This window comes from Python bivittatus, unplaced genomic scaffold, assembly GCF_059951505.1.
Source record: "Python bivittatus isolate LINGU-HERP-01145 unplaced genomic scaffold, Pbiv_v1 ctg000000_np1212, whole genome shotgun sequence".
Classification (NCBI taxonomy): domain Eukaryota; kingdom Metazoa; phylum Chordata; class Lepidosauria; order Squamata; family Pythonidae; genus Python; species Python bivittatus.
In genome coordinates this window covers 5345720-5360258 of record NW_028277028.1, presented here as the reverse complement: position 1 = coordinate 5360258, position 14539 = coordinate 5345720, and the positions used below count along the sequence as shown (strand labels likewise).

The following is a 14539-nucleotide window of genomic DNA, read 5'->3' as shown; positions in this document are numbered from 1 at the left end:
AAATCCTCGCGGGGAAACGGGGGCGGGGCAACGGTGTCCCGGAAGCAAAACGGAAAGTTGAGAAAGTCGCGCTTCCCCCGAAGTCGACCTTTGAAAGCGCGCCCCTGAGAAGCGTTTAATTTTTTTTCCCAGTTGTCCTTGTAGTGTCAGTGATTATATGGGAGTCCATCGCACGCTCCCCATAAGCCCATTTGTCTAGCGTTCATTGGCTGCTTTGGAAAAACTAAGCAGGGTCGAGTCTCATTAGTATTTGAATGGGAGACCACCAACAAGCAACGGAAACCCCGCCTCCTGCGCTCGTCAGCTGGGCTCTGCTCTAGGAAGGAGGCACTGCAAACCACTTCCGAAACACCTTGCCTTGAAAACTGCAAAGCACTCGTCCAAAAAAGCAGTTACTGCAGAGTCGGTAACGACTGAGTGCAGATTAAAAAAAAAAAAGTTAGATTGGGAAGTTTTTTGTTTTTTTTCAAAGGCCCGGAAGAATATGAGGCTCATCTTAGGGATTTTATCTGTTTTACCTTCTTGTTGTTTGTGTGTTCCTACCAAGAGGAAAAAAGTTTGAAGTTATGCCAAGAGCTTGCCTTTTGATTTGGTTTAGGATTTTTTATTTATCATGCACCATGCGAAGGAAACCCCAGGATGTGTGTTTACCTTAATCTGAGCAATATTTGTTTTGTGTGGCTACAACACAGTTCCAAAATAATCTGTTAATCCATGACCTATTGCATATTCACTGTTCGTTTGTTGTAACTTATCAGTAAAATGTTTCAATGAAAAATATATTTTAAAACTCTGATCTTTGTAAGAGGTGATGTCTTTGAATACAGGATTACAATGGACCATGATGCAGAATGATAAAATAGCAATATGGATATCACTGGCTACCTCCACCATACCTGACTATGCTGATTGCAAAAGTTCAAAGGGTAGTTCCGCAGCACCTGGAGGGACACAAATTCCCTTATTGTACAATATTCAAACCTTATTTGCACAATTGATGCGAGATACTGTGGTAAGTTGTATGCAGTATGTTTTTATCATGGATATTTATATTATTGCTTTCTTGTTAGTGGAGTCTATTTACAATTTTGGTGGAATATAAATTTGATAAGTATCACAACCATGGTTAATTAAATTAACTTGTAATCATGATACAGGTCTTGTTTTTGTATACCTGCTATTATACAGTACTATTGTAGAAATGGGAAAGCAGTTGCTAATACACCTAATATAACTATTAACTTAAAAATAACAGCTCAATTCCCTATAAAAACAAAGGCAAAAAAGCTGAAAAATCATCCACCTCCAGCAATGTAATCATGTTAGTACTGTGTCCTTTGTATGCTAAAAAAGTTTTTTTTTAAAGTGTAGCTTCTAGCCAAAATAAGATTGCCTGTACATGGCCATTGGTGAATATTCAGGTGGTAAGTGGTGTAGGAGTGGATTCCCAGAAGCTAATTTTAAGAATTCTTGTGAAATTCAGTATTACATATTTTCTGTGGTTGAAAAAAAATAGTTCATCTCATGCTGAACTTCTGGAACTTTTAAAATATAAATATTTTTAACAATGATCAAGCTTTTGACTGCAGAATGAACTGGATCATTCTGCTAAAGCAGCTGTAGACAACTTTTGGAAACTAAGCATCTATAATATGTAGGTGCAGTGAGGGACATAGGGGATGGGCCAAATCACAGGGCAGAAGATTTCCCTAGTTTTTTGGATAAAGTTTTTAAAAATTAGTTTAGGGATTTACTACAGTTATGATTTGTATACTATGCATCCAATTTTCAGGTTTAAAGGGAGCTTTGAAGGCAGACCCTCAAATCTCTACCAGTGTGTTAAAAATTTCCTTTGAATTTTGTTTGATCTAATATTTTACCACACGATGGCACTGTGATTTCACAGACTTCTGCCCTTTCCTCACTGGTACCTAATCATGGCACAAACATATGCTGGCAACATCCTTTTTCTGCCAGTCCCTATGATGTTGCCTTCATCTCTTCCCCAGCGGTGAGATAAGATAGCCTTAAGTCATTCTTAGTTGCATTGATGTTAAAATATTTTCTGTGTTTTCTCCCTTTAAGTAGCCATCATTCAATGGCAGCTGCAAACTGCAAAAAACCTGTTACTATTCCCTCCCACCTTTGTTGAACGCCAGTAACCAGTAGTAGTTTTGTCAAAGTTATGCTTCTTTGCCATTTCAGACTGATATGGACATAATCTTCTCAGGTACCAGGTTAGCTTTGCCTGCTGCCATTCTACTGTTGTATCCCTAAAAAGCTGGACTCTGAACCACTGTGCCAGTGATCTGTTAAATTTGCACAATAGCAGGGCTCTAAGCATTATAATTCTATGGTCTTTATTGAACAAAGTTAAAACAATAAAACAGTGGAATGATGGGACCAATCCTTCAACCCCCTGCCTTCTGATTATAGCACAAAAACACGCATTCGTTACATATAATTTACAGTTTAGGGTAAAGTAAGAGGAGAAAAACCCTAACTAAAAGTGCTGCTTGTGATTCCCTCCATGACTCTGATCTGTTTCTTTTTTTTTAATGATTTAACTCAGGTGATGCTAGAATGGAGGGGAGGAGCACAGGCAGAAGTCGGAGATGGTAGATGGAGTTCTTCCTCACTTCCCCAACCATGGTATGAGCATGCCCCATAACTGATTGTTAGTTACAAGGGTTATTGTATATAATATGGACAGCCATAAAAAAAATTTTCTGTTAAAATAAAACAGCTGTTTTTTCTGCCATGCCTTCATGATATTGCCTTTGCTTCATCCCCAGTTTAGCTGAGGCATCTTAAATGTATCTTTTGGTGTTCCATTGTTAAAGTACTATTTTCCCTCTCCTCCAAATAGAAATTTTGCTGTGTGTATAATCTGGCACGCTTCACCAATGATTTGGTAGCTCCCTAGCTCTTACTGGCCATATTCCACCTCATCACTGGCAACTGCTTTTCATGGCATTTTGTCTTGAGCTGCAAAAAAATCACTTAACTGTCTTCTGACTGGTGTTTTCCAAAGCATTTCTCAGGATTTATGCAGGATTCTTGTAAATGCAGGTTTAGTGCGCTTTTGAAAGAACACTAGACAAGTATTTTAATCATGTGTTCAGTGCTTTTTTGAAAGTGCTAGTTCTGTGCTGTTTAGAAAATTTGTTTAAACTGGGAAAGAGATGGATTCTGCCAGCTGTGTTGCTAATTCTGTTGCTATTGGATGCATAACAGGCTTTCTTTTGCTTCTGTCAACAAGGGATTTCATGTGACTGTACTCTTTACTGTTTTTATTACTGGAGGGATAGAGCCATTGCAGCCCAATGACAATTACATATTCTCCATGGCCATGAACCAGTTATTTCCAAGTGCTGCCAACCATGAGGTCAGAACTGGAATCCTTGGTCTCATCATTTGCTGCCAGCACTGATATTCCCTTGTAGCACTAGGAGAGAATAGAGCTTGCTTGTTATTGTTACCTCCTACTTCATCCTATGACCCTCCTGTGCCTTCTGACTTGTCAGCCAGGCTAGTTTTGAGGAGTCCGAGACTTGTGTTGAGAAATAGCCCAGTTGACAGATTGTAGGCATTGAAAAGGGATTGTGCTAAGCAGGAGCATTGGCACAGCTCCCTCCCACTTTACTCTTTGCCCCTTCTCCTTGTCTGTGACCTGTCAGCTGACCTATTCTCAGACGTGGATTTGGCACTCTTTCAGGAGAATGCTAGATCTGTGTTGAGAAATAGCCAAAGTGAGGTCTTGGACATGGAGGAAGAGTTGTGTCAAGCAGGAACATCAGGGCTGTTTCTTCACCCCAAGCTCCTCTCCATTTCAGCCACCAGTTGGTCAGACAACTTGACAGGAGGGAAAACATGCCAATCTACTTATTATAAGTAGAATTCCACTTATATTCATCCAATGCTGTCTCACTCTACATTTTAAAGAGAGTGATTGATGCCTGTTTCCCGCCAGCAGATGAGAATGGAAACAAAGCTGGGGGAACCCCCCAATCTCTGTCCTTAGTTTGGTCCACAAGAAAAACTGCAGCCTTTGTCAGCCTCCTTACAGTTGCAGTAGGGATAAGCAATTGGGCAGCATAATTTATGCCAGCATACTTTTCTGTCAGCTCAAGGACTAGTGAATAGATCTTTAATGTAGCTGTTGGGAAGAGCCCAGAATCCTGTAGCCAGATACTCGGGTTTCTCTTCAGTTTGTATAAATCTTTCACAGCCATATTAGCCCCATTCCTCCTGTAGCATCATGATTGTTGATGTTTTTCTTCCCAGGTGGTGTGCAAAAGAGGGAGGATAGCAAAGCTGGAGGAATCAACCAGTGTGTTTGCTTATCCCATGCTGCAGTTGCAAAAACAGGACACTACCATTCAGCAATAAAGCAAAACAGATGCAGCAGAAGCAGGATGGGGACTGGCAAAGAAGGCAGCAATTGGGGCTGGTATAGACTTTTGCTGACTCAGAAATGGATGGATAGCACTTTTTATTAGCAGTGGGGAAGGCCTGAAAGTAGTCATTCCAATAAGGCTGTGCAGATACTATAGAAGACAATATCTGGATCCACCATAAAATTATCTAAATAAAGCACAACATTTGCATAATAAAAGCCTAGACTAAAATACAATCTTATTGGGAGAATTCAGAGAATGGTATAATCCTAGGTATCATCCCATTAGTAAATGTCTTTGACAGGCTATGCTGCAAAGTTCAGTAAGTCAGCATGCACCTGCCACACATCATCTACCTGTCACAGGGCACATCTGGTCCTGCCAGTTACTGGGTATTTACCCTCCATGGATGTTTGGTTTGGAGTGTCAGACTTGATACAAGTAGATATGTCTGCTTGTGTAATGCCTACTTGGACAGTACATGGGCTTCTTATATACATGGGTTTAGTACTCTTTTGGAAGAGTGTTAAACACACAGCAGTCTTATGAAAGAGCGCTTTACCTCTCTTTTGAAAAACGATTTAAACCATAAAATAGTGTTTTCATGTTACCATAATTGTTACTCTTTTTATTCCTTGGGGGGTTGGTATCATTATTTTGATACCCAAGGTTATTTCTGAATGCCACGGTACCTTTCATTGTGCTGCTGGCCATGGTCATTTGCTGCCAGCACTGACATTCCCTTGAGTATTATCCGTCTGATATATATTGGAAGTTGGGTAAAATTTTTTTTAGATTGTTTTATCCCATCTTTAACTCAAGGTGATGAACATACCTCATAGTCCTTCCTCCTCCTATTTTCTCCACAACAGCAACCCTATGAGGTGAGTTGGACTGAGAGTGACTGGCCCAAAGTCACCCAGCCAGCTTTCATGCCTAAGGCGTGACTAGAACTCACCATCTCCTGGTTTCTAGCCTGGTGCCTGAACCACTAGACCAAACTGGCTCAAGGATTCTGTTTCTTTTCCCTTTTAGCATGAGTGACAGATCATAGGCACAGAGGAGGGGCACAGAATGAAAGAGGAAGGTAATTGTCCATTGCACTGAGACAGCTCAATCATGTTTGATCCAATGCCCCCTTCCTCCAGCTCCACAGACCTGTTTACTGTTTGGCATGGGTTTAGCAGTCTTTCTAGATAGTTTTCAGAAATAGTCCAAGTGACAGATCCTGGGCATGAATAACTACAATGCTGGGTACCTGCCACTCAAATAACTTGAGTGGCTAAAGCCTTAGTCCTAAGCACCCATCCGCAGTTACCCATCACACATTAAGGACAAAACAGTGGTGGTTTGTTCTGCCAGCAGATGATGCTGGGTGGGAAGGGAAACACTGCCAGGGAATCCACTAATTGCTGCCCTTAATTTTCCCACACTTAAACTGAATGGACAGCACCAGCTGCCAGTCTTATTGCTAAGGCAGATATACTGTTATGCTGGTATATCTTTCTGTTGACTTACAGATGGAAGTAATGTGCACTAATGTGACTGTGATGGAGAGCTCTTATTGAGCCAAAATATCAGCCTAAACAAATCATGGCTAATACATGTGCTAAGTTATGGGGAGGGATACAAGGAATGATTTTTGCAAAACAAAAAAAATGCAAGCTGCTTGGACTTTGACACAATTTGTTATATTTAAAATCCTTGAGGTGAAACAACCATTTTGCAGTTAAGCACTTCCCTAATGTTTTGTGTTTGTAATGGGGGCAGGGAGGTAGTAATAAAAGTATACTTCAGGCTCCAAAAATGGGATAAGTCTCTATTTGGGGAAAGAAAGAATTAAAACTCCAATGAATACTAGAGCTGGGAGGATTCTTGAAAAAGGAATTTTAAGCAGTGAGTTTACAAGCTCCATTCGGCTGTAGTGTTGCAGAAAATGCCCAGCTTTGTTCCAGATTCAAATAAACTAGCACTGGACAGAAAAAAGCCTATTTGATTGTCAGATATTTTGGGCAGATCTAAAGTCAGCTTCAAACTGGCTTGAATATATTACGCGAAGATACTCTGAGTATTTGCCACATGCACACAAGATTGCTTTCTCTTCTGTTAAGTGTTCTGTAAAAAATCATGTGTTAATTTACTGAGGACTTCTCCCCACTTGCATAAGATTTGAACACCCCCTGGCAACATCTTTATTGTGCCACAGCCCATGATACTGCCTTCATCTTGTCCTCAGTCCATGTGTAAGATGTCCTTATTTCATGGTTAGTTGTACCATTGTTAATGTTTTCTTTTTAAATTTATAACAATGGACAGCAATTTCTTGATGTGTACAATTTGCTGCAGTTTGCTACCCATACTGGTAGTGGCACAATCAGCTGACCAGATGGAATGGTTTGGCCTGGTGCCTGTTTACTTCTTCAGTGTGGCAGGTTACCCCCCTCTCCTCCAGACCCTGGATATTCTCTTCTAGGGCTTTAAGGTTGTTCTGGACTCTGGCTCTTTCAATCTGGGCTTTTCAGCTGTACCCTCCACCTCCTGGAGTCAGCAGATCAGCTATCTGGTGGGCTTTGGGTAGTACTTGACTTGAAAGAGCAATTGGAAAAATCAGCTGATCCATGGGCTGAGTACCTGCCATGTAAAGTGACTGAACGATCAGCAGCCTTACAGAGAAATGAAGTTTTCAAGGAATGCTGAACCTGCACTGGGATCAGGGCTCTTTTGCTTTATTCACCACCACCACCACGGCTGTTAGCTAAAACAGGAGAGCTTAGCTCTCAAACTCAGTGGCACCTGCATGGGATTAGCACTCCTTGAAAACTCCATACCTGTGCAAGATGTGAATTTTGACAGATGGCTAAATGGTGCTCCCCTTTTATCTATGCAAGCCTCGTGAGCTTGATCATCAGTCAAGCTCACCAGGCTTGCACAGATAAAAGGAGAGCACCATTTAGCCATCTGTCAAAATTCACACCCAGTGTGAACAAGCCCACCATAAATTTGTGTAGGTAAACCCGGGATTCAGTTCTGATAAATTGCATAACTGCAGGTCTAGCCATCTGTCAAAACCATTTGCCAACCATATCACTGGTTTCTTGTCAGCTGGTGATGTCCAGAAAGAGGAGGGCAAACAAAGTCAGAGGGCTGAACCAATGGGTTTGCTCAAGATGCCCTGCACACCTGAAATTAGGACCCCAGCCTGAATAAAGGCTATAAAGGCAGAAAGGGGATTTCCAGTGGGGACACCAAATTTTATGCCGTACAGTTTTCTGCTAGCTAAAGGATGATGACAGCATGTTCATTGAGCTGTGGAGAAAGACTCAAAACTAAGTAGTCAAATAGAATAAATGGAGTAAGAGAAAAGGAAACATGACAGAGAATCTCATTTGCCAAATAAATTTTCAAGACACAAACACTCTAGAGAAGTAGAGGTTGAATTGAGAGATGGAAAGATAAACATAATTCTAGAACATAACATTTAAATAAACTTTTGGATGCTTTAAAACCATTTGAAAATCTTCCTTAATAGTTTCTGCCAATATATTTTGCTCCGCAAAGTTTGTAATATATTCAGGGCACATGACTAGGCACATGATTATGTAAAGGAATTGGCACTTACCAGAGTTTTTAGCATTTGCCTGCACTTGCTTGAATGCCTGATATCTTAAAGCAAGTTTGCACATTAAAATGACAAAGGAATGATGTGGCAACACCCTGAAGCAGAGGAAGTTCAACCCTTGGCCTTTTTAATCAACAGAGTGCACAGCAGGTAAGGAGGGTTCTGATACAATCTGTCTGGAAGATAAAAAGGGGCATGGACTTCCTGTGGCAAATTGAAATGCTACTTTATCCCTGTAGCCTTTGTTAGGACAAATCAAAATGGCACATCTTCATCCCCAAAACTTCCCAAGGCTGGAATGGGAAAGAACCAAGAAATCCAAAAGTTAGGCTATAGCTATGAGGCCTGTAGTTCAAAATCAATCACAGAACGGTGATGGTAGGCTGAATGTGTTTACTAATGGTAGGTATCATTGGTGCCTGTTTATTCTGTGTATTTAGAAACAAGATGATTGTTGCTTCTCCTATTTGTGAAAGCACAAAGCTTTTCCTGCTTGCACTTACCATGGCACAGATATGCCCTGGCAACATTTTTCTTCTCCCATGTGCCTGTGACATTGCCTTCATCTTCTTCCCAACCCAAGAATGAACTGCCTTAAGTGGTCCTTGGATGTTTTGGAGTTAAGTAGTCTTTTCTTCCTTTTTTTTAAATAGTAATTTTATTAAACATTATAATTAAAAAGATAAAGATGCAAACTAAAAGAAAAGAATAGAAGGAAAAAAATAGAAAGTGCAGAAAAGAAAAAAAATAGAAAAGAAAAAATAAGAATATAGTAAAGAAAAAGACATAAAGAAATTATTTCCCCCTTCATCACAAGTATAAACAATTTTAGCAACTTACCACCTTCTCTTAAAATACAACAAATGATCTCTTCTTCCCATACAGTACCTCTTATCTATAAACAAATCCTTAAAGTCTCATCATTCAGTCCTGGTCAGCAAAAGTTCATTAAGGGTACCAGAGATAACATCTATTTTAACCTTGATCAACTAAACCAACTTTATATTCCTTTTATTTTTAACAATCTTGATCTCTAAGACAAATAATATCCTAGAACTTGATTTCATTTTTTCTTTGTCCCTTCTCACAAAATCCTTCAAGGCTCTTTTGTAAATCCAATGTAGGAAAATTATCCAGGTCACTCTTTTGGTTTGTTATCTGCATATCCCTTTTAATTATTAAGACATCAGCTGGTTTCATTTGAATATCCAGTGTAGCATCTTTTTCCATATCATTCTTGTAGCCTGTCATTTTTAAATCCACTTTCAAATCAGTCTCAGTCTTGTCCGGTAAAACTTGTTCCTCTTCTATAACATCTTTTAGACACAGTCTCTCTCTAATGGCAGACACTCTTAATTTTTTTATAATAACTTTATTAAATTTTAAAAGATAAGATAAAAACAAACAACTAATAATCAAGAAAGAGTATAGAAGAAAAAAGAAAGAAAAAGTGCAGAAAAAGAAAAAGCAGAAATACAAAAAAAGAATGACTTCCAACTTCTTTTACAGCAGATATATGTAAAACACACATTAAACTCTTAACATCCATTTTTCTATAATTATTAATTTTATTAATCATCAAATCCATATATCATAATTTCATTTTTTTCTGTTTCCTGCAAAAGTCCAAAAGTGGCTTTCAATTAGCATTAAGATTAGCCAATGTCTTTTCTCTAATCAAAGCTGCCAATTTCACCATCTCAGCTAGCTCCATTAACTTTATAATACATTCTTCTATCATAGGTAATATTGAATCTTTCCACCTTTGAGCATATAAAAGTCTCGCTGCAGTTATGTTAAAAATAGGCTCCGCTAAAAATAGGCTAGACTGATTACTGTGTATTTTTGATATATGATCTCAGCCAATTGTCAAGTCAATTACAAGAAAACAAAAAGCATTCCCACAAAGAACAGAGTCCTGTTAAAGCAGTTATAGTTTTAACAATACAGATGCATGAAAAATAAAAATAAAATCTTCCCCTTACTCCATTGTTAACTTTCTTATACCACTTTAATTATCCTGCTTTTTGCAAAGGTTTCAAAAATTTAATTACTTTAAATCTCCAGATCTTCCCAAAATGTATAGTCCCCCCCCCGCAAATGAGGAAAATACCAAGAGAAATACTTACCTGTTGTAAAAAGAAGTCTCTCTTAAACTGAAGAATAGATATAATCCAAAAGTGCTATAGAAATGGGGGTTGGCTGGTTCCAATACTCTTATACAGGCTGCACCTCAGCCACAAACAGAGAAGTAATCCTCGCCTCCCAGCCGCTCCACTTGTGAGCCTCTCACATTTTACTCATGAGGAACAGCCATCCGGACATCAAATAGATTGATTTTGAGCTTCCTCCTTTAGCTGGAGGAAGTTAAAGCGTCCTGTGGTACCCACTGAGTGCTAAACAGCTGAGATGCCGTCTCTGTGATCTTGAAGATGATCAAACCACCTTGCCCGCCATCGGAAGTCCACAGACACTCTTAAAATTAACTTCTGGGTCCATTGTTCACAAATATCCTTCAATACATCCAATGTTAAAGTATTTTGCTCCATTTTGTATTAGTAAGTTAAAGTTAAGTGTTCTCCTTTAATTGTAATCTTTAGTTCCTTCTGGTTCCCTATAGTGTCCAACCTTCAAAGTCCCATCTTTTTTTTTTTTTTTTTAAGAATTCAAAACAACAGCATGTTCCCATGGGAAGGATTCTTATAATTAATTTCCAAATCTTACTTCAAAATACATCTGGACCTTTAGTCTGTAACTTTCCAAAATCAATGTTCTAATCATCCTTTTGCTGTTTATTTTAAAAAATGGGAATTTTTAAAGTTCTTAAATTTGTATTTAAAGCTTCTTTCACTAAGGATTGAAGGAAACTCACCTGGTGCTATAAAACCTGTTGCTCCAAAGGTTCCTAATAGTTGAAAAGTAGTTAAAAAGCAATTTTTGGAAGTGATTAAGAAATGAGGTTTGGTGAACCTTATGTACATATAGGTTGTATTACGGTGTGAGCTTGATTGAAGTCCCTTGACTCCCAGCTGCTTGACTCACAAGTCAACCACAAAAACCTCAGTTCTTGCAGTCTACTTACAAGGAGCAGCTGTTTGGAGTGCAGGTGGGCGATCTCATGATCTCTCCTTTTTCCAGAGAGACTTCACCTGCCAGAATTTGCTGTCTGGTCATTGATATCTGCCACAATGCCATCCCTGCTCCTTCAGGGATGTCTAATTTGTCATAATACTCACTGGAAGAGTGTTTTCTTCCTTTTTCTGACATGTCCAAGAGCAGCCCTGAAGGTGTTTAAGAATTTGTTAGGCTTTGATATCCATTACCTTGGAGAGAAATCAGTTGAGTGTAGTGACTAGGAACCAAGGAAATGTAGATAGGCTAGGGATTGGCAGTGGGGACAACAAATCTCATGCCAGTATAGTTTTTGGCCAACTCAAGGAAGGGTTGATATAACTATAACTTGGTAGTGGGAAAAGGCCCTTTGTCTCTTTTCCACGAGTAAGCTCATTGATCCCATATAGCAGCTCTGTTTCTCCAGAGCAGTCACATGTTAGGTATCAGAGAATTAGAGTGCAAACTATGCACCTATAAAATTGTTAATGAAGATTGGTTTTATATCTTATCATTGCTCCATAATGTGAGTACTATAGTTTTGGTTTAATGTAGTGTGTGAACCCCTATTAGGCTTTATGGACCATGGTTTACGTTATGGCTTAATGTGATTTGTGAACTCAGCCAAGGCATATAAAGTACTAGACTAAAGAGAGACTAGAAATATTATGGCTTCTATCTACATCACAAGATGGAAAAGATAAATGCTTCCAAGTGTCATTTTAAAGACAGTCTCATTCTAAGCATTCCCAGCCAAAGATTGTATTCATTTATTTATTTATTAGGCTTACAGTATTTGCCACTTCAGTCATGACTGACTCTGAGCAACTTACAAATTTACATCTCAAGCACAAACAGTGAATGGCCATCACAAAATCTGCATGTGTTATATGGGTAATCATGTCTTACAACAGTGATTGTAAGTAAGAAGCATGGTTTAAAGTCACATAGACTTAGTATGATTAACCTATAAATTCTTATGTATTATATATTGGGTACTGGTACTCACCCAAGGGCTCCATTCTGGGGTGCTTCACCTGAACATCTCCCTTTGCAAGGGAATTTAGGGTCATCCCCAGCAAATTGAAAGGTAATATATCATTAACGAAAAGTATTTAATTAATCATGCTGAACTAGAAATCAGAAGACCATGCTTTCTAGTCCTCCCTTAGGCATGAAAGGCAGCTTGGGTGACTTTTGGCCAGTCATTCTCTCTCAGCCCAACCCATCTTACAGGTTCTTGTTGTGGGCAAGATAGGAGGTGGGAGCATTAGATATGTATGCTGCTTTGGGCTGACCAAAAATAAAGGTGGAATAAAAATCTGATAATAAATGTAATTTCCTTTTATAATACAATGAAAAACAAATATAAGCCAATAAATATGTTAATTTGCTTTTGATAATTTACAAAGGCTTTAATCATGATATAGCCTTAATATTGGTGAGCTCAAAAAATGAATTTCAGTCATATACTCAGCAAGGATAAATTCAGAGGAAACAGAGTATGTATATAAAATGTATAACTCTTTGAGACCTTGAATCTTTTTTTTTTTTTTTTGCCACTTAAGACTTGATTAGTTTCAAGAGAAGAAACAAGACATGGGTATAGAATCATCAACCCAATACTTCCTGGGATATCATACAACTACAGATCACACCAAATCCTATTTGCATTAAAAGAATACTGCATGAATGCTTCCAGATGGATGTAACACTGAATTAGATTTCTACATTGAATGCTTTTGCTAACAAGCTCATGCCACAATCATTAAAAACAAAAAACAAAAAAACCCTCCTCTTATGCAACAGTCTCAGCAGTGCAGAACAAGATGTCATCTAAGGCCTCAAAAACAACATCATAATCAAGCTGAGAAGGGAGGGGCAATTGTCATTATGAATAAGGTGGATTATGTCGAGCTGAGAAGCACCTCTCCAATACTACATCTACCAGCTTCTATCCCACAGCAATGTATCAGAAATAACCACACAATCTAACAAAATAATTCCCCAAAGACATACAAGACCATATCAAAACCCCAGGAGCCCCAACCAGGCATCTTTCATCTATTTCCCAAAAAACACAAACCAGGCAATCCAGGCTGTCCCATTGTCTCAAGCATTAGAAACATTACAACTGGAATATCAGGTTTCATGTACTTTTTACTCAGACCTTATGCCACCAGCACTCTCAGTTACATAAGAGCACCAAGACTTTTAAGAATACCAAAATCATTGGCAACCTCCTTAATACCATTTTAGCAACAATGGATGTTGAGGCACTATATACCAATATACCTACAAACATGGACTTCAAGCCATTACGATCATCATCACTGATGGCAATACAACTCACCTTGCCACTTGACTGTGTATCATGCACTCACCCATAACTATTCTACCTTTGGCAGTGACATGCACCTGCAAATCAGTGGCATAGCCATAGGCACACACATGGTTCCCCAGTATGCCAGTGGCTTCATGGCTGACCTGAAATGCTTTCTCAAGTCTCCTTCCTTACATGAGGCTTGTTGATGAAATTTGGAACATGGTAACTAGATCCTGCAAGAAATCTAGATGTCTACTTTCTCCCCACGTTTACATCAACAGGCCCAAAGAATCACACACACAAGATTAGAGGCACTTTCCCGTGCTTTTCCTCCAATGTGACATATGCCGTCATCAGCCAACAATGCCCCTCTGGGTTCTATGTAGCACAGACAGGCCAAACTTTGTTCAAAAGAGTTAATGGACATCCGTTTGACATCAGGACTCAAAACAAGTAATATCAGAGCATTTTAATTTTTCATAATAGATTTCAAAGTTGCCATTTTAGAACTGTGTAACTACCCCAGCATTAAAGAATAACAGACTGCCAAACTCACATGCATCAAAAAGTTTCAGGCTATCTCAGAAGGGCTTAACAAACATCCATTTTTAACACATTGCAATTGCTAATTGATGAGGTACTTATAATCTGTCTCACATATAACTTACATCTGTATAACCACCCTTTTTCCTCCCAATCCTTTTCAAATCCTTACATCAGTTTAACCACTCCATGCTGCTGAAGTGTGATATAGTTCATGAAAGCTTATGACTTCAATAAGTTTTTAGTCAAAAAAGGTGCTACCAGACTCCTACTGATGCTATGTACTCTATAACAGTTATCCTATTTTTCCCAGTATTCAAATTGAAATATTTGTTGCTAAAGAAATATGTTTTTCTACTCCCTCCACTTCCTGACATTGACTGGGTTTGCAACAATGTATTAAGGCATTTATTTAACATGGTTTGTTCAATAAATCACAGGTAGCTGGATTTAACCAATGTGCCAACTTTACAACCTGTTTTTCAAATTAAAATATCTAGGTTTGCATACATTATGTTAAATCAAACCCTCGCTTTCCAA

The 14539-nt window shown here is 38.8% G+C and overlaps 2 long non-coding RNA genes across 2 annotated transcripts in view; both read left to right on the top strand.

The window, feature by feature from the left end:
* Positions 1-34: 34 nt before the first annotated feature.
* LOC112540564 (uncharacterized) lies at positions 35-6393 on the top strand. Its single transcript, XR_003084655.2, has 3 exons — positions 35-1012; positions 2573-2652; positions 4288-6393. It is a non-coding gene; the product is annotated as an uncharacterized LOC112540564 (long non-coding RNA).
* Positions 6394-8067: 1674 nt separating this feature from the next.
* The window catches only part of LOC148217208 (uncharacterized), a 49053-nt gene continuing 42581 nt past the window's right edge, over positions 8068-14539 (top strand). Inside the window, exon 1 of the long non-coding RNA XR_015796481.1 lies at positions 8068-8169. This is a non-coding gene — a long non-coding RNA (uncharacterized LOC148217208). The remainder of the gene's footprint in view (positions 8170-14539) is intronic.